The sequence below is a fragment of the Ursus americanus genome, chromosome 2, assembly GCF_024610735.1.
Source record: "Ursus americanus isolate L20-20 chromosome 2, mUrsAme1.1.p, whole genome shotgun sequence".
NCBI lineage: Eukaryota > Metazoa > Chordata > Mammalia > Carnivora > Ursidae > Ursus > Ursus americanus.
The window spans coordinates 37,147,337-37,166,982 of record NC_142128.1 but is presented as its reverse complement, the minus strand read 5'-3'; the positions used below and the strand labels follow the sequence as shown (position 1 = coordinate 37,166,982).

General features: G+C 42.4%; 1 protein-coding gene across 2 annotated transcripts in view; it reads right to left on the bottom strand.

The window, feature by feature from the left end:
- ADCY9 (adenylate cyclase 9) overlaps positions 1 to 19,646 on the bottom strand; it is a 134,958-nt gene that overhangs the window by 100,462 nt on the left and 14,850 nt on the right. The gene's annotated exons all lie outside the window — the stretch shown is intronic.

The window sequence follows — 19,646 nt, the reverse complement described above, 5'->3', positions numbered from 1 at the left end:
TAGACACGAACTGAACCTTGACTCACGGTAGGGAAAACGTTATTTTTAAACTGAGAAATATTTATAGGCCTGTGCTCTATGGAAAAGGAAGACAGGCGTGCTAATGTATGTCGATGGAACAGCCTAGGGTAGGGACAGAAGACCCGAGAAGAGAAAATACTTTCACTGTATGTTTATGTTCCAGGAACCGCGGGCACTTTACATATCTCATGGAATACGAATTAGGACTAATAATTATAGAGTATTTGAGGACTCTATTCACTTAACATTAAAGAAAGTGTTGTAAACAGCTCACACCAGACCATGAAACCATCCCTCCTCCTCCTACTGCCATCCATAGAACCAGGGATGCTCCCCAACCCCCGAAGAGTGGCTTTGCTCTAAACACTCCATCATTCCTGCAGGACAGCCAGTACTTTTCAGAGCTCCAGACGAAAGTTATAAAGTTTTTTAAAAAGACACAGAAGTGAAATCTAAGACACTTAGCAGGTGATATTAAGAAATAAATCTTTAAAACATGTTAAAAGCACATTCATCTTGACATTCATAGCACCACTCAAAAACCTTCAAGAGTGCTTTACCTCCCACCACATCAAGTCTAATGTCTTCCTTTCATTCACTCACACCCACCAGGTCAACAGGAGAGCACCTGCAGAGTCCCCAGTCCAGTAGGGGAGGAAGGCAGTTGTGTCTGCAGGGGTGGGTAGGAAACAGCTAATGGAATGGAGGAAGGGGCGCAAGTCATTCCACTCTGGAGGCCGAGGAGAGAGAAGGGCTGCAGAGAAGCTCTGCTCCTTGAGCAAACTCAACTGGTAGGTGTGTGGATTCTAGGGGGAAAAGAACACTTGCAAGTGTAAGAGACAGGGACCATCTTGGAGAACTGGGAAAAGAAATGCAAAGGTTGACTGGGTTGCATGACACAATTTCACAAGTTTCACCTAAGAATAAGCACCTAAATCTTCATTTTAAAAACACTGCATATGGGGCGCCTGGGTGGCTCCATCAGTTAAGAATCTGCCTTCAGGGGGCGCCTGGGTGGCACAGCGGTTAAGCGTCTGCCTTCGGCTCAGGGCGTGATCCTGGCGTTATGGGATCGAGCCCCACATCAGGCTCCTGATATGAGCCTGCTTCTTCCTCTCCCACTCCCCCTGCTTGTGTTCCCTCTCTCGCTGGCTGTCTCTATCTCTGTCAAATAAATAAATAAAATCTTTAAAAAAAAAAAAAAAAGAATCTGCCTTCAGGGGCGCCTGGGTGGCGCAGTCATTAAGCGTCTGCCTTCGGCTCAGGGCGTGATCCCAGCGTTATGGGATCGAGCCCCACATCAGGTTCCTCCGCTATGAGCCTGCTTCTTCCTCTCCCACTCCCCCTGCTTGTGTTCCCTCTCTCACTGGCTGTCACTATCTCTGTCAAATAAATAAAATCTTTAAAAAAAAAAAAAAAAAAAAGAATCTGCCTTCAGCTCAGGTCATGATCTCAGGGTCCTGGAATCAAGTCCTGCACCAGGCTCCCTGCTCTGCGGGGAACCTGGTTCTCCCTCTCCCTCCGCCTGCCACTCTCCCTGCTTGTGTGCTTGTTCTCTTACTCTTCAAATAAATAAAATCTTTTAAAAAAACAAAAACAAAAAGACCCTGCACGTTTTAACTGAAATCATAGCTTTAACGCTTGGTATCCCTAAGGACCATTTCCCTTCTTCATCCCCACGCCACCACCCCCATCCTCCCTATATCAGAAACCTGATTCTGTTTGCGGGATCTTCCTTCCAGCTGTTCAGGAAGGAGACCCCCTGCCATCTGCCTGGTCCCAATGGATGGAGCTGGGTAAGTCCAGGCTGCTGGGGCCTCATTTCCCTTTGCCAGTGACAGGTGAGGACATGGCCCACGGCACATAAAATAAGATATGCATGAGAGGAAAAGGCCCGCTTCTTCGCTAGATGTCATTGTGTCCCCTGGAAAGGCTGCGGCACTTTGTGCCATGAGGGAAGGCATCTCCCACGTGGCAAGAATGGCAGAGAGCAAAGGCAGGAAGCACCTGGATCCTTGAAAATGTCATCAAAACTCTGATGTAATCAACCCTGGAACTGACGTACTTCTTGCTATATGAGATGATAAATTCCTTTTTTTTTTTTTTTAGCTACTTTTAGTTAGGTCTTCATTAACTCTCACACTATTAATTTGAAGGCTTCTTGGCTTTATTTGTAAGGGTTTTTACATATGCTTGCATTCCTTATAAAACGGAGTTTTCTGTCTTATGGTGAGGTTTTGTTTTATATACTTGTCTGTTCTGTAACAACTCACCTTCTTTAAGGAAAGTACAAGGTAAGAGCTTTGACAGCGTTTTCACAGTTCAGGAAAGGCACTCAATCTGGTGGACGCAAGTACTCCAGTCCCTGGTAATATGTACTCGCTGTGATTTCCCCATGGCTAAATACAATATCACATACTTTAAGATCTTTTGCTCGAATACTACACCCCTTAGGCAATCTTGTTACTATTAATTAGGCCCTCCCAGATATCTTGATATTTTGGAAGAAGTACCCAAGGCAGGAGAAATAAACATTCTAGCCACTGGAAGAGCACAGCATCTCCCCCAAAGTAAACTAAATCACTGACACCTAGTTTATAGTCAGTCCCATGATCAGCATGAATCAGTCCTCCGAAACATGTTCCACTCTGAACACTGAGCTGTAACTCACATACCATCCATCCATTAATAGTATACAGTTCAGCGATTCCTTAGAACACTCAGAGCTGAGTCTACAACCATCACCACAGTCAATTTTTATCACCTCAAAAGGAAACCCCAGGCCCATTAACACTCACTCTCCAGGCCCCTCAATCCCCCCAGCCCTAGGCAACCACTAACTTGCTTTCTGTTGCTATGAATTTACCTGCTCTGGACACTTGAAACAGAATCGTTACATACGTGGCCTTTTGTGACTGGCTTCTTTCAACTGCAGTTTTCAAGGTTCACCCGGGTTGTAGCATGAATCAGTACTTCCTTCCTTTTTAAGGCTGAACAATATTCCACTGTACAGACAGACCACAGTTTTGTTTATCTGTTCAGCACTGGATGGACATTTGGGTTGTTTCCACTATTCGGCTATTATGAGAGATGCTGCTGTGAACATTCACGCACAAGATTTTATGCGGACCCATGTTCTCCATTCTTTTGGATGTACACCTGGAAGTGAAACTGCTGGGTCACTCGAAAACTTTGTGTTTAATGTTTCAAGGAGTCACCAGGCTTTTTCCCACAGCCTTCAGGCACTCCACTCCACATTTCCACCAGCATGATAGGGATAGTCTGGGAAATTTTTCAGACAAGGACTACAGTTTGCTTGTCTATCTCCAGGAGGTACTCAAAAACCTTGTTCAATAAATGTGTGCTAGCAAACGTGACTGAAAGAGAAAGCCAGGGGCGCCTGGGCAGCTCAGTCAGCTAAGTGCCTGCCTTCAGCTCAGGGATGGTCCTAGGATTGCGAGTCTGCTTCTCCATCGCCCCCCCCCATACTTATAATAATGCTCGCTCTAGCTCTCTCTCTCTCTCTCTCTCAAGTAAATAAAATCTTGAAAAAGAGACAGAAAGCCAACAGTGGAGTCACAGGGCACTTTCAAGGGCCGTTTCCTCCCTGATGGGCTCCGGACACACACACTGTGCTCCTTTTGTCCCCTGGAGAAGCTACCCCCACGTTTCCAGAATAGTTTTACGTGCCCACCTCCAGACTTGAATAACATCCTAATGAAAGGCAAAGGGCACTTGCCGGCACGCCACTGGCCTGAGGGCTGCCTAACAGTTTGGGGGATCATCCACTTGTGGCAATAATAATCCAGCTGTCCTATGGGATGTCCAAACTGCCCCATGAGGGAAACTTTCCAGGTGGACCAACAAACATGATTGGGGAGCATACTACTCCCCAGAGGGGAAGGCTGAAGTTGGCACTAAAACAGGCCCCTTGGCACCCATGAACATTTCCCACCCACCCCATCTCCTCAGCAAACGGCAGGATGGAGCCTGGGTGACCTCCAAACTCACCCATCTAGCCACAGAGGGACTCTGCCTTCCCTTTGCCCTAAAGGAGGAATACTGTTTTTCTGATTAGAAACTCAGTTTTCTCCTCTTCTACCCTAAAAAGCACTGACACTTGGTAACACTGACAAGTTTACATACTCTTTCTTGTTTTAACTACATAAAAACAAATAAAAATGAACTATGAACCAATGACCATGTTTGGGAGTTGAGCTCTTTCAGTGGCCAATATTTTTTTAGAAAAACGTTCTATATTAAGGCCGTATTGTGGGAACACTGCTGGCTGTGGGCAGTATCCCACATCCCCGCGTTCTAAGGATAGCTAACAAGCCGAGTGTGTCCCAGACGGGCACAAGGGGCCCATGGGCTCACTCGACCCCACAGAAAACGGAGGGGAAGACTAATTTTACCTTGCTGTATTTAGATAGTTTGAAATTCATTTGAACAAGAAAGTTCCTAGAGCTGTTTTGGGCTTCTTTTTCTTTTTTTCTTTTTTTTTTTTTTTTTTTTTTGGGTCAATATTTAAACAGTACTATTTTTTTAAAGCTTGCCCTAGATACCAATGTTTACCTAACACACAATTCCAAAGTTGTCAAATCCAATGCCAGCCTGAAGAGGACAGACAAAATCCATATGTTTATCAGTAAGAAAATGTCTCTAAACATGTTATATCTACATTATAATTTTATCTTAACCACAATACCACTGCAAGTTACAGTGAACGAAGTCATTATTTCAACCAAGATACATAATTCATAGTTATTACCTATTACTAGTTTGACTCTCAACTTGGAAGATGTTTTCGGAAATATCTGACTGTTAGATAAGGCTTTTTATAGGGCTCTTCTTATAAGTTTCGAGTTTTTCATTTTAAAAAGTGGTAGAGATTTGTCAAAAAGACAAACATACAGTTACCATAAGGCCGAGCAATTCCACTCTTAGGCATATACCCAACAAAATTTTTTTAAATGTACTAAAAAAAAAATGTACATGAATGTTCAGAGCAGCACTATTCACAACAGTCCAAAGACAGTAACAGACCAAATGTCTATCACCGGATCAATGGATAAACAAAATGGGGTCTATCCATACAATGGAATATTTTGCAGCCATAAAAAGGAATGACATCCCAATGTACACGGCAATGTGGATGAGCCTTGAAAACATGGTGCTAAGTGAGAGAAGGCAGACACACTGTTCACTCATGTGAAGTATCTAGCAAAGGCAAATGCACAGAGACAGAGAGATTAGTGGTGTCAGGTGCTGGGAGGAAGGAGGGATGGGGAGTGACTGCTGATGGACACAGGGTTTTCTTTCTGGGGGTGATGAGAATGTTTAATTTTTTTTTAATTTTTTTATTATATTATGTTAGTCACCATACAGTACATCCCTGGTTTCTGATGTAAAGTTCGATGATTTAGAATCAGAGATGATGGTTGTGCAACACTGTGAATGTACTAAATGCCACTGAATTATTAATTTTATGTTATATAAATTTCACGTCAATTAAAAAAAGTGAACAGAGCATCAGGAAACTGTAGGATAAAAGCAAGGGCGGGAGTAGGAGGGAAGTGGCAGAATATGAGGCTTTAGAAAGTTCTAGATATGACACAAGAAGCCCATCTGTGGACCAGGGTCACAGAAAGTTTATGAAAGCAATGAAGACAGCACCACCAGGCCTGCAGTTTAGACTGGGAGGCAAGGTGGGTCTCCGTAAATCCTGAGGCCCCCATCCAAGGATTTTTCAGACACTCTTACGAAGACTAACTTAAGAAATGTCGCTCCTCCCCCGCTCCTCAGAGTCCAGGCACTGGATGAGCAGCTCATGCTTCCCCGTGGAGAAGCCCAAACTAAGTATCTGACACGTGAACATACATTTTTCTTTATCTACAGAAGGCAGGAAGAGGAAATTCAAGTGTTGTATTCCAGGTCTTGAATCAGCCATAATATTAACTCACAACTACTCAGAGGGATGAATGCACCCTTTGCCCACCAGATGTAAAGTCACTCGTATCTGTGACGCTGTCTCACCCGGCTTTATTTTCCTGTGCAGCCCCACCGCTCGCAGGACACTGTGTCCGGTTTCTGGTCTAGGTGTCTATCGCTCTCCCTTACTGGGATCACACTGCGCTTCACACTCACGGCCTTGGGGAGGCGAAGCTCAGGGCTCCATGAGGCACACAGCAAGGGCAGGTGAGTACCAAAGTTCTCTCTGCTATGAGGGAAGCCTGCAGCTGACGTCTTCCCTGAATCGCAGTGGGGGCGGAGAGCTTCCTGCCACTAGCACCTGCTGGGCGTGAGGTTTTGGCATTACAGGGCTCATGCTCCCACTGTGCCCCTTGATTCTCGTAGCTGCTTATGGGGTAATATCTATTACATGGGTTTCAATGCTGATGAAAACAGGTTTGGGCCAGGGCGGGGGGGTGAGGAATAGAGCGAAAACTAACAACTGCTGAACACCTACCATGTCCAGGTGCTCTTATGGCATTATCTCATTTAATCCCAACCAAAACCCTTCAGGTTAGGCAATTTGCTCCCCCCGAGAGAAAACCAATATGCAGACTGCCATTTATTAAGTAATTACATATTAATTACTTTACAAATTAAGAGCTGACAATCCATACTCCAAAGAACTGAATCTACTTTAATTTTTATTTTTTAAACATGGCTTGAACTCACCACCCTGAGATCAAGACCTGAGCTAAAATCAAGAGCCGGATGCTTAACCCACTGAGCCACCCAGGCAACCCAAACCTACTTCAATTTTTAATCTAAAAGAACAGCCCTACCAAATTGGTGGGCCAGCACTTTAGCAAACTTGGCAGGGATGCCCGTGTAACCTGTGGAGTGGGGGACAGAGTGCAGACCTGGCTGGGCACCCTCTGGGCAGCCCGGCACCCGGCCAGCCCCTTCAGGAAGAACAAACCTCCCCAAAACAAGCAACAACAACTAACTAGCATTGCTGAATGCCAGACTGCTCAATTTCTGGGATGAAAGTCCATGCACAACTTCAGTTTAGGCCAAAAAAGAAGAAATACAGCCTATTCTTCCTTGGCAGGTATATCAGAGAACACACAAAATCTCTATACAGTCATTCTTACCAGAGGCTTCTTGGGAAAGTCTGCAAAGCACTTTCCCAAAATTCTGGTAAATTTCAACATCAATACTTCCCCAATTTAACATTCACATTTTAGCCTTGTAATGTAACTAGTTAAAGAATTAATTAATTCTAACTAATTCATCATCCAATCTGTTATTCCCATTTTCTATTTCCACATAGTCAAAAGAAATCTACTTTAGTCTTGTGGAAAACATGTTCTGTTTATGAAGACACAAATTTGATTCAAATTTCCCTTTCTCCTCCCCTTTAAAAAATATGCTAAAAATAACTGTCATAACATCTTACTCATTCTGAACTCAGTACCCAGCAACTTATTCAGACTATAGCTGACAACCAAAAAATTGCACAGAGACCTAATCCTTAGTCCTTTTAATCAAACTGTATCTGTGGAGTTAATAAGCTTGGTTATTTGGGTTTCTTTATGGAATAAAGTAAAAACCAGAAGCAAAGCTATTACAGAAAAGCATACCAATCAATACCTATACAAACTGACAGCACGAGAGCAAGCAGGAAAATTATTTTACAGAACTGGAAGAACTGGAAAAACAGAGCAATCTCACTTTATCTAAAGTAAAGCAAAAATTCCTATTCTTAGAAGGAAATTTTATCAAATGCTGAATAACAGGTAATAAAAATAACTGAGTCATTGAGAAGATTAATTCATTTGACATATTTCATTTTTACGAAGGTAAAGTGTTATATACATTTCAGAAATATAAAACCAAATGTTTAATCAGGTTAAAAGAGGAAAATGTCTGCTTGACTAAAGGGGAAAATACTCAGCTCTTGGGAAATCCAGAAAGGTTTACATTAATTGATATTTCTATTTAACAACATACTAAATGAGGCTGGTTTCATATTCAACCATATGTTTCCCCTAAAGCTGTCTTTTAGGGATCTGGATAGGAGAAAAGAAAAGGATCAGAGAATTTAACATTTAATCAACCTGGATGGAGCTCAGAAAAGAGGATAGCTGTTTAAAAAAAAAAAAAACTGATCACGTGAAACATTTGTATTAAAGTACAATTCGGTATCAAATTTCATTTACTCATGCCTTTCGGGAAAACTTGTAAACATCAGTGAAAACAAAGGGACTAAATTTTAATCAAGGCATATTATTAAGAAGAGTTTTTTTTTATCCCTTCCAACTACTTTCAAACAATCAGCTTGACTGTCGATTTCAAACAAGAGCTTTTCCATCAACTGATGAACAGACAAATAAAATATGGTCTATCCATATGACAGAATATTATAGGACTATAAGAAGGGATGAAACACTGATTCACACCACAACGCGCACGAACCTGGAAAACAGTATGCTGAGTGAAAGGAGGCAGACCCAAAAGGCTGCATACTGTAGGACTCCATTCACACGAAACAGACAGAAGAGGCCAATCGTTAGAGAAAGTAGATTAGTGGCTGCCAGGGGCTGGAGGTTTTAGGGGAAATGGGGAATAACTGCTAATGAGTATACGGTTTCTTTCTAAGGTGATAAAAATGCTTTAAAATTGCTTGTATTAATGGCTTCACAGATCTGTGAATATACAAAGAATCACCAAATTACATGCTTTAAAATAAGTGAATTGTATGATATGTGAATTATATCTCCAAAAAAATCTGTTATTAAAAAGAAGAAGAAAAGAAAAATTTAAAATCATCCACTCTGAGAAACTTGGTCACATTCCTTGTTCCGGAAAGTTCCACACGCCATAGCAATGCTGCCGAAAGAAACAGAAACCTTAGTGCAAACTGGAATGCCTCCAGGGGAGTATATGGAATTGGAAATTTAATAGCGACTAAATAAAGTAACATCATGACTGGAGCCATGAAACCAAACATTTCCATGTGAACGGTCAGATGGCAGAGGGACAAAGTTGGTATCTGAGAATCATCAGCTCTGAAAGTGTTCAGAATCACGGTTTTCTTTCAGGAGCCAGAAAGGACACAAGAGTTAATGAAGTTATTCCAGCTGAGAAATTTACTGTGAGATGTGTGTCAGAGAAGAAAGAAAAGAAAAGAAAAGAAAAGAAAAGAAAAGAAAAGAAAAGAAAAGAGAAAGGAAGGAAGGAAAAGAAAGAAAGAGAGAGAGAGAGAAAGGAAGGCAGGAAGGAAGGAAAAGAGAAGGAAGGAAGGAAGGAAGGAAGGAAGGAAGGAAGGGAAGAGAAGAAGAAAGAAAGAAGGAAGGAAGGAAAGAAAAAGAAAGAAAGAAAGAAAGAAAGAAAGAAAGAAAGAAAGAAAGAAAGAAAAGAAAGAAAGAAAAGAAAGAAAGAAAAAATTTTCTATGTGCATGGGAGCTGTAAGAGTTTTGACCTTCTGCTGCTACTTCTACAAAGTCAGTCACTTTAGTCCTCGAAACATGTGACTCCAACAGGCTGTGAACAACACTTTCTCTGAGGGAAGCTACAGTTTCACAAGGTGGGTCTTTGTTGGGGTGAAACTCTCTCTCAGGTCAGATGACACATGTAGCCAATGACAACACTGTCTTTGAGGACAAAGTAGAGTGTTTTTCCTTTCCCACTTTGTTTCACCAGCCATGGACATCACAGCAAATATTATATTACCTTCCCTGAGCTGCTTTGCTCTTCTTAAGACAGGATAAGAAGACCATTCAAAATCTTTTGTAAATCCTTTATAATTAAATCCAAGGGTTTCCTTTTATCACTGGTGACCTCTAATTTCTAATTGCAAGGTCTAAGGTAGACATTTTCCAGGTACACTAATTTCTGGACTACTAGAATCACACTAAGTATACAGTAAATATATGGGACCCTGGTACACTAAGTATCCAGTCATCAGGTCCAGGAACTCACCATCCAGAGCAAGCAAGTCTTTTACTAATGGAATAATCAGTAAGAACATTATTAAATCCAATATTTGCTCTGTTCTGCTAGTGGAAGAACTTGCCAAAACAGTGAAATTAATTGTATTGGCAACTAACCTTCCAATCTCTCTCCAAAACAATGATCAAACAGGAATTAAAACATATTTTTAAAAAATTTAATCACTTCACATTTTCTCCAAGCCATTTCAAGAGTATTTCTCAAACTTTCAAAATGAAGCGGGGTTCCTCTAATGATACTCTGCTTTATATAACAAATGCGATAAAAACAACAACAACAACAACAACAACATGTCAATCATACTCCTGTAACTCAACCTTACTCATTTATACGTAAAGCAAGCAAAGAATCCTCTACAGAAAGTGAAGAATCCCATACTTGCCCTGGGATTTAGTGGTTCTGTGAATCTGAGTTTCCAAATCCTAGATCTGCCTAAATGAGGGCTCACAGTTTAAAGAGATGGATGAAAAAGAAACTACTACTTCATTTAAGAATGCACACTATTTTCCAGTCATGTGAGAAGCTCCGCTGCTCTTAGAGAAGAGTGGGGGGTCTAGTTGAAACTTTCATGTTTTACAAATAGGAGGAAACTGAGAACCAGAAAGTGTTTCACTAGTTAGTGGAGAAAACATCTTAAGATAAAAAGCTAATTCTCCCAAATTTTGGACAGTTCATTCACAAAACAAAAATTAACATTAATGACTATAAGAAGCATTTTCTCATGGGGAAAAGAACTCATGTATGAAGTTACAGAATACAATGCAATCCACACTTTGAATATTAACACTTAGCAGAGGAAAACTCATTGAGCCAATGTGCAATAGACTCTTTTACTTAAAATGTCAAAGCCTTAATGGTTTATTGTATTTTAATATCCCATATACAAGAAAATAAATCACATGCATATGGGTTTTCTTCCTCTCTACAAACTAAGTGGCAAAAAGCTGAAGTTAATATTTCCCAAACAATTCAAACATGAATATAAATGATTCAAAAGCTGCTTTCAGTAGCACATTTTTCTGTGGAAGGAAAAAAATGAATTTAATAGCATTACATAAAAATCCTGGAAATATGCACAAAGACTACCCTGAAGCTTTGCCAAAAAAAAGAATATGCTGGTTTTTCAGGTGCATACACGATAATCAAATAAGAATTATAAGGAGCTACAGTATTATTAAAGATAAATACACTTCTTGAAATCTCCATTTTAAAAAAGCTTAAAAATGATTGCCTAAACTAAGCCATTCAAGCCCACATTTCCTGGGCGCTAAATAAACACTTGGGTTTCAGTGACCTGAGTTCCTGCCCTCCAGGCCAGCCCTCCCTCCCCAGTGGCCTTCACTGGCAGTGCCGTGGAGCCCTCAGTCCCGAGGTTGCCAGGTCTCCCGCACCCATGCCCTAGGTCACATTCCCAGGCACTGTGCATCAGCAGCTCTCTGCCTCCTTTCCTAGGTCCTTGCAAGACCCTACCTACAGCCATTATTTAACAAACCACACAACCATTCCTTAAAAACCAATCATTGCCTTCTGCCTGCCTCCTGCTGTGTTCTGTGTGGATGTCCGGGGTGTGGTTTCTTGCACAACAGAGTGCCCACATGCAGAGTGTAAGCACTTATCATTCATTCATTCATTAAGACAAATACTATTGAGCATCTACTATAGGCCAGACTATGTTCCCAGCGCTAGGAATACAGCAGAAAATAAAACATGGGAAAATCCCCGCTCTCAAATCACATTCTAGTGGGATGAAGAAAGATCATAAACAAAAATAAGTAAGTCAAATACACGTTATGCAAGATGGAAAGGGGAGTGGCAGGGCAGTCATTTCAGGAAGCACTATTCAGAACAAAGTTCCCATGAAGGGAATTCCTGGAGTTGGGCCTTCTGGAACCTTCCACAGCTGTGCTGGGAGATGGGGCTTGCTGGGCTGGGGGCACTCTTCAGTTTGCAGTCCACATTTTGGTTTAGGATTCCTTTCATTTTCTACTTCTTTGTCTCTACTTACCCACATTCACAGGCACCTGTCCCTGGACAGGCATTAGTGGGAAGACAGAGTACAAAGAAATGCTACATTGCTCTGTAATTCTCAATTGTAAGAATGCAAGTTAAAGCTTCCAAAGAACTTGAAGCAGCATGAACCATTTCTTCTGCAGCGTTGTTTCTTTGTATAAACACGCATACGCTATTAATTTTCTTTTCGAAAAAGGAGAGGGAAAACTTTAGCTCAGTCTCTCAGAATAAACCTATCAAACAGAATTAACAAGATTTTAATACCTATTATTTTTCTCTACTCCTTAAAAATGTTACCAAATGCATAAGAAAGCTATTAAAGACTACGGAGTTGTATGAAAAGGACTCGAGGGCAAACTGAGGGGGCTCCCATGGGCCCAAGATGGGACAATTTGAGCATCAAAAATTGTGATCTCTGTAAGAAAGTGAAATACACCAAATAAGCTAAAATCCAAGAATTTATATTGATTCTTGAAAAAAAGTCATTGGTCGGGGCACTTGGGTGGGTCAGTCGGTTAAGCGTCTGCCTTTGGCTACAGTCGTGATCCCAGAGTCCTGGGATCAAACCCCACATCGCATCGAGCTCCCTGCTCAGCGGAGAGCCTGCTTCTCCCTTTCCCTCTGCTGCTCCCCCTGCTTGTACGCTGTTTCTCTGTCAAATAAATAAAATCTTAAAAAGAAAAAAATAGTCATTGGTCACCTTTTAAGGTAATGTTAAGAAACCAACTCAGCCTGGAAACCCTATAATGGAGGGAGGGGGGCACCTGAGTGGCTGAGTCTGTTAAGCGTCTAACTCTTGATTTCGGTTCACGTCATGATCTCAGAGTTGTAGGATCGAGCCCCGTGTCAGGCTCCGCACTGGGTGTGGAGACTGCTTAAGATTCTCTCTCCCCACCTCCTTCTGCCCATGCCCCCCCCCAAAAAAAACAAAAAAACTAAACAAAACAACTATATAATGGAAAAGAAGCAAGCAAATAAAATATAAACTCCTAAACATACACAGTTCCCGTGATCCTAAGACTTCACAACAGTTGAGGTAATAATGTGCGTGCAAACATTCTGAGAACTGGAAAGAGCCACACAAGGGTATGGGTGTTTTCCTGCTGCTGGTGCTAAGAAAAGTGTCTCCACTTTCACTAACTAATGCATCTAATCTCTGCTGAGTGTCACTGGGTGCCAAGTACTTTTCTACATACTTAGCATCATTTTCTCCTTTAATCCTCACCACAACTCCACCAAGTGACACCAGTGTTTCCTAATACAGTCCCTTTAGGTCTAAATACTGGCTCCACCACTTAGCAGCTCTTTCTAGCTGTGTGGCCACTCCGGGTTACTTAATCTCTCTGTGCTTCAGTCCCCTCACCTGTAAAATGGAAATGATAAGTGTCCCTACCTCCCAGCCCCATTTGTAATTTCGATAAGTAAGTCTAGTGTGTATTTGTTCAGGCGATAATTTGATTAATGTCTACTTCCCCTTCTAGGCTGTATGCCCCAAGAGAGCAGAGGGTTCTTTCTCCAGAACCTAGTTCAGGCCTCACAAATAGTGGGAAATCATCTGATATTTATTGAGTAAATACTGGAGTTTTTAGTAGAAAGTGGTAGAGCTAAATAACTGTTCTAGTTCAAACTTCAGCCAGGATCTCCAGAGTCACGAAGCTGAAGATTTCCCCATAATTCCTCAATTATCAAGGGCCACATCATCTTAAGTACCCCTAAGCCCTGGGGACCAGATGCAGCCCAAGAACAATACTGCCTGAACTCCCTGGGGTTTTCAGTCAAGAAGTTGCCAAACTTGGGAGCTACAGTTTAACCAGGGCTATCAGTCTTTTGTATTTTGGACACTTGCCCTTTTTAATTCGAGAAACTGACACAATCACAGTCCCTGATGTGTTTTGGGTTTCAGTACCCAATTATACAAGACTGCACCAAACAGAGTGTAGGGAAAAAGAAACACCCTTGAGTACAGTACAAAAAGTGACTCACCCAGGCAGAAGAGTTAGTTATTAGTAATCAAATAAATCGATACTGGGAGAGTCACTATGCTAACAAGTGCTTTCCTTCAATCCTCTCACTTGATTCTCCCAATAACCCTCTGACAAAGCTACTGTCACTCCTATAAATTGGAGAGTCCCTACATAATTTGCCCAAGGCTTCCCAGTTCAGAAATTGCACAACTGAACACTGAATGCAAATGTATCAGAAAGCAAAATCCATGCCATCATCCACTAAACTATACTGCCAAAGCGTAAGCCCTTGCAAAAGAAGTTAAAAAAACAAATTAGAGTCTTTGTTGTGAACCCTAAACACCATCAACAAAAATTTGGCAGAGCCACAAAGGATTTCTTTGAGAAAAAAAATAAAGGTATGAATTAAAGTCACTCGCTGCTTCCACAATAAGTGTGCCACGTCCATCACACTTCCAGTCTGAGCAGTTTCAGATATGTGAGAATGTGTGTTTGGGTAGTGTGTGCAAAACCCTCAGCCTTCCTATCTTACAGCTTAGGGAAGCAGTTCCTAGAGTATTTCTGCAGACCCCCAAGTGCCCCTGAGACCTCTGCAGCGCATTCATCTGTGGAGTGAAGACTATTCTCATCATAACACTAGGACGTGGGGCACTTGGGTGGCTCAGTCGTTAAGCATCTGCCTTCGGCTCAGGGTGTGAGCTAAGAGTCCTGGGATCGAGCCCCACATCAGGCTCCTCCGCTGGGAGCCTGCTTCTTCCTCTCCCACTCCCCCTGCTTGTGCTCCCTCTCTCGCTGGCTGTCTCTCTCTCTGTCAAATAAATAAATAAAATCTTAAAAAAAAAAAACACTAGGACATTATTTGCCTTTTTCAGTGTCGGCATCAGCACTGATGGTGCAAAAGCAACTGTGCATAAAACCACTAGGAATCAAGATGGTGGCACGAGACCGTCCAAATTGTCAGTGTGTTCTTGATTATCACGCACTTGCAGAAGGAGAAAAAATAGCTTCACCTAAGGAGGTTCTCTGATGATGCAGTACAAATGAATAATTGTGTTAAATCTCAACCCTGAGTGACTGTGTTAAAATAGGAAGTGCAGCCATAGCACCGCCATTGCACACGCAAGGGCAAGGATGGTGAGAAAAGCACTCTCGCAGTTGTCTGGGTTGCAAGCTGAACTAGCTGCTTTTCAGATGGACTGTCATTTATGCTCAACCTACAAACTGTGGTCACACAGACCAGCGTATTTGGCAGACTGTTCCTAAAAAAATGAACAAAAGGAGTCTGTCACTTCAAGGGAAACCACTGACAGTATTTGTTGCCAGTGACAAAATTCAAACTTTCAAGTGAAAACAAGAACAAGAAAACTTCTGCCCCTGTGAAGTCAACATCTTCCCAGTATTTAAAGACTTGGCTTATATCAACATTTGGAAGATCTACACAACTCAAGAAACCAATATTTTCCGAATGACCAATGCATTTGTTACAAAATCATGCCTGTATAAAGATTCATTCAAAAATAAATGGGGTTTTGGGGCACCTGGCTGGCTCAGTCAGGACAGCACGTGACTCTCAGTCTCAGGGTCCTGAGTTCAAGCCCCATGTTGGCATGGAGCCTACTTAAAAAAAAGGGGTGTGGTCTTAATAGCATACCAAAAAACTGACTAATAGGATTTCTGATTCCATTTTGTAACTAACCTTTAAGAAACTCCCACTTACTGGGTGTTGGTACAGCATCAAAGAAAAATATCCACAATTACCTAAAAAAACTATTAAAATGTTCCTCCATTACCGAACTAGGTAACTCTGTGAAGCCAGATTTCTACACATTCTTCAACATACTGCAACAGACTGAATGCTAAAGCAGTTAAGAAAATCCAGCTAACACACTTAAAAATGGTTAAATTGGTAAATTTTTAATGCGTATTTTAACAATTTTTTTCAAGAATCCAGCAGTCTTTTTGTTAATCTGGACATTAAGGAGAAAATATGAAAGCAAAAATGTAAAATGGTACCACTCTTCTCACCAAATTTCTTTGATTTTGAAAATACAAATTGTTGAACCGCTATATTGTACACTGGAAAGTATTAGAACATTGTAAGTTAACTACACTGAAATTTAAAATAAAATTTTTTTTAAAAAGTTATATTTTTAACATATAATTATTTGTATAAAAACGTTCTTTAAATTGAGATGCAGTGGGTACACTGGATGTATTAGCATTTTGAAATGAATTATAAGGAAAGATTCTCTTAAACATCTCAGTTTGTTTCAATTTCTAATATGATAAATATTGATAGGTAAGGCACATAAACACGAGCTCTTTAATTTCTCCAATAATTTTTAGGGGTGTAGAGAGGTCCTGAGACCAGAAATTTTAAGAACCAAACCCGCGGGCGGATGGAAAGCCTCACCGGTTGGTCACAGCTGTTCCTCATCATCCCAGTCCCAGAATCCCACCTCCGCTCCCAAAGCTGTTCCTTCCCTCACTCCCTTTCTGGTTCTGCGCCTGCGACTCCCACCACCAGTCTCTGGGGGGGCTTGACCTTCCAGCCTATTCTAAGGAAATGGGCCTCTCTCCCAACTTCAGCAGAGCACACATGCCGGGCATTTTCTTACAAGTGCAGTGCAGCAAATGTTGGGGGAAGACAACAAAAACCTGATTTTCAAGAGCGAGCAAGTTTTACAAAGTACAGTTTCGCCAAACCTGACCCAAGGTTGGTCACAGGTTGGCTTGGCCGGTACAGTCTACCAGGGCATGAACAAGACGGTGAATGTCATGGCCTTATGCAGCCGTCCTAGGGGAAGACTACCCCCACCCTTGGTCCACTGCTCTGTGCGTGGTGGCCCCAGTCAGCCTGTGATGCACTCAGTTCCCTCACCTCGATCCTGCATTAACATCTTAGCATGGACGGTCTAGACCTCACGTGGCAGTGCCCTTCCTGTTTCAAAAGCTCTCACCTCCTTATAAAATTCCCTCCAAGGATGTGAGTTCCTTCTGGGAAAAAGTCTTTAGGTGTCTCATGTGCAAAGTACAGATGATGCCAAAAGCCACATGGATGAGGAGCCACTCAGCCACTCCTCTGGTGGTCAGCAGCCTCCTATCACCACCAGGTGAGGGGACCTGCAGAATTCTAATGATTAATGATCACTGTCTTATAAAAATTCCAACAGAAATACCAATACTGAAATCACCAACCAACAAAAAGGAAAATTTAGGCACATGGACACACAAGAGAAAATTCAATGTCTTCTTTCAAGATTATTACGACACAGCAAAGTACAGAGGTGACATTGACCAGCGGGCAGAAACACAATCATTATCTGAACCAGGGTGGCTAGTAAAAAAGGACCCTGAAATTTCTTTACTTATGCTATTTGCTTCTTTTTTAATTTTTCCCTTTCTTAGTTAATTCTACCTAAAAGATTACCCTCCTTCCTTCTTCATTTCCCCTACCCTTCAGCAAACCATATCCTTAACTTTGTTTGCCAAAGGCTAATTCTGCTCAAAAGATGGTCCTCAGAATTAACACCTGTATGCTTCTTGCTGGAAAGCATGTAATTTGGCCTGAAGAAGCCTGAATACATCGTCACCAGGGGCTGCCCAAGCATCAACCCCACAGCTGTTTGTCGTCTCCAATCTCGGTTGTCAAGCCAAATTTTCTGCTTCATCTTGTCTCTGCCACTTACTATCCAAGAGGCTATGTCTCAACATGCACGAGACAGCCCGCTCTAGGGTGCAAGTGAGCACAGCATTTCTCGACAGGACTTAGAGGAAGCACTGAACTGTCAGCTGTAGGCTAGCACTCCAGTGGCAAGGGTACATGCTTACGCGGGGACAAGCCATTCACGCTGACAGGTAAAGCAAGGAGCGCACCTGAGCAAGCAAACTGCACCTCAAACTGGTACTTGAGTAGGGCTCTTAGCTGCCAGGGGGCAGGGAACTAGGGCGCCCAGCCTCCAGTTTGGGACAGCCATTGGCAAAGGCTAAAGCTCAGAGTGCCTCAGCCCACTGTCAATTTGAGAAATGGCCCCAGCAGGGGGCTAGACAGGAACTTTTCTAAGTGCCACCTACCAGTACCGGGGGAAGGTCTCGGTCACTGTGGCCAGTGGCTGATGATCTGCTCCAACACACATCAGCAGATCTTTCCGCCAGTTGCTCAGGAGCCTAAAAGGCTGGCAATAGCTACCAGATATTGCCTTTATAAAGACACGGTTGTTGCTGTAGATTTGGAGTGACTGCACACCCCGTTTCAGCTTCCTAATATTTCAGAGGGGAAATAAAGACATTTATAGATATCTTCTGACAGTTTCGCCTTCTGTCTTTGTGACTCTATCTACAAGAGGGAAAAAAAAACAACAGTTCCAGACAATCCTCCTCACCTTTTTGGCTTGTGGTCCAAGGCTAAAACAGAACAGCCAGTACCCTTTTGGGCCCAGTGGTTTGTCCCAAATGGTGTGAAAGGATCCTTCGTCCCATCGCTCATATCACACTATTTCTCCCTATCTTTAGTAATAATTGTCTTTTACTTTTTTGGATCATTTCCAAAATCCTAGTCCTGTGCTGAAAAGTCTTTCAACCTTCACTCTCAGTGACTGGCCACACACAGACACACACACACTCCATATCCTCCTTTTTGCTTTATGTTTTCTCCTTAAAACTTGATGCAAAAGAAATTTTCTATTTCACTTGTTTACTGTCTCACTGTCCTATTAGAACAGAGTACCACTGCTGCTCTCCCTTGCAGAAGCAGCCTGCATGGCTGCTCAGACTGGTGTCTGAGAACTTCATTTCAGTGCACGACAACATACCAAGAGGGCAGGAATTTTTGTCTGTTTTGTTCACTGCTGTATCCCCAGCACCTAGAACTAAACCTAGCACAAAATAAATTACTTGTTGAATGAATGAATGAACAAGCCAGGGGGGTCTGGGCTGTTTCATATTCTGCAACTCAATTCTGCATTCTCCATTCATACCACAGAAACTTCAAAGGTCTCACTCATTCCTGACTGCAAACTGTCCCCAACGTCAACTCCAGAAACCCCAAAAGGCCATCTCCCATTCAGACAATTGAGCCTCTCACCCCCCAAGCTTCTGTTTAAAGCTGGCTCTACTTCTTATCAAGTCCGTCCTACTACTGCTCATATCTGTTCCACCACCTCCATTGCCCCTGTCCTCACCCTGGTTAAGGCTGCCATCAACCCTGCCTGGGATTTAGTGAACAACTCCCTAATCTCCCGTCTCATACTCCTCCAACCTACATTCCCTAAAACTGAAAAAGTAAGCCTTCTAAACTTGCAAATTAGATCACCTAAGCCTCCTGCCTAAAGCCTATCAGTGGCTCCCCATTACCTACAGGACAGAATACAAACTCCTTTCTGTATGACCCACAGCCTTCCTTGTCCTAATGAAATACTGTACTTACAGCCCATGAAGAAACACAGCCCTGAACCTTTGCTCATGCTACTCCCACTGCACCGAATGTCCTTTTATCTACCTGGAGACCACGGCCCGGTCTCGAGATCCAGCTCAGTATGTGCACCTCCATACAGCATTCCTGACTCTCTGCGCCCTACAACCTTTAGAACTGAAAGTTCGCTGAGGTCAGGAACTGTCCTCACTCCGTCTGCTCAACCACAGCACAGGGCGCATCATGAGAGCACGATGAAGATTTTCGAGGAGTGA